We start from the raw sequence: 1,333 nt of genomic DNA, 5'->3' as shown, positions 1-1,333 counted from the left end.
TGATTTCAGAGAAGCTGTTTTCTATTTCTTTTAGGCTTCAAATTTGACTGCCTTTATTCTTGAATGTCAATGACAAAAATCTTGAACAAAAGAATCTGTCACAAAAGGTAGACTTGAAAATGGAAGTGTCTCAAGAGGACAAGTGACTGCAAGAGAAAGTTCTTGGCTTTTTAAAAGAGGTATATATACATGATAAGGAATAGAAGTGAATCAAAATACAGAACTCTGTACATGTTAAAAATATCCAATGTGTCACCAACACAACAACAACTGCCCTAAAAAAGATGTATTGAGGTTTGGAGCTATACATATCTGTCTTTGTATAACTCTGTCCTTGCATTATGCAACCACATATCTTTCCCGTGACCTGTTAAACCTTATGAAGTTTTAAAGCACAAGTTTTGGCAATAGGCGTTTCTTCAAATAAAACAAGCTACATAAAACATTATCATTAATGTCTGACAACTGAATTGGGCAGTCTTTCTGAAGTATGTTTTCTCTTCAAAAAATTCTTCTTTTCCTTCATAAATCAACAGTGCTCCATCGAACAAATCATGAACAGTCCCATCTTCATTCACAGGCTCATATGTTCTCTTCATCCAACATTTTGTTGACACCATCACAAAGTTTTTGTAAGTGGGGTTTAAGGTTCCCAAAGGGATTATACAAGGCAGCCAAGAAATCACAATCTGAAAAATGATCAAAGACATTGTTAATTCGTCCATGCGACTTGGCGCTGAGGTGGGGCTGGATGATCTGGTGAAGCATCTCTCTGCACTCATTCAGAAGCCTGGACAACACATTCCGGTCAAAGGTGAAATCCACCTGATAAAAACTGACCACAGTCATAGCAAGCTGATGCACTTTCTTCTTAAATGTCTCCATCAGTGCTAGCTCATCTTGATTAAACTGATTGTGCCTGTAAAGGATGGCCAGCTTGAGGACTGTTTTGATGAGGTTTGGTGGTGGGCGGCAGGGCAGTGCCCTCGCCCTCGGCTCCTGTCCCCTCTCTCGCATGTCACCGACTGCCAGCGACGGGCCAGGTATGGGCCCGACGCTCCAGCGCCATTCATTTTCAGGGCTAGTTGATTTGGCACGTGAGTTGTTACACACTATTTTGAATTTTTTGAGAAACTCCATACTGTTTTCCACAATGGCTGCACCAGTCTGCATTCCCACCAACAGTGCATGAAGATTCCCTTTTCTCCACATCCTCGCCAACACTTGCATTTTGTTAATAGCCATTCTGACAGATGTGAGATGATAATCTCATTGTGGTTTTAATTTGCATTTCTCTGATGATTAGTGACTTTGAGTAACTTTTCATATGTCT

The 1,333-nt window shown here is 40.4% G+C and overlaps 1 pseudogene; it reads right to left on the bottom strand.

The window, feature by feature from the left end:
- Positions 1-582: 582 nt before the first annotated feature.
- On the bottom strand, positions 583-1,017 carry LOC150015503 (tumor necrosis factor alpha-induced protein 8 pseudogene; annotated as a pseudogene).
- Positions 1,018-1,333: the final 316 nt, after the last annotated feature.

The sequence above is a fragment of the Furipterus horrens genome, unplaced genomic scaffold, assembly GCF_987537825.1.
Source record: "Furipterus horrens unplaced genomic scaffold, mFurHor1.1.pri manual_scaffold_3, whole genome shotgun sequence".
NCBI classification, from domain to species: domain Eukaryota; kingdom Metazoa; phylum Chordata; class Mammalia; order Chiroptera; family Furipteridae; genus Furipterus; species Furipterus horrens.
Note: the sequence above shows the minus strand (reverse complement) of the source record. Positions and strands in the feature narration are given on the sequence as shown.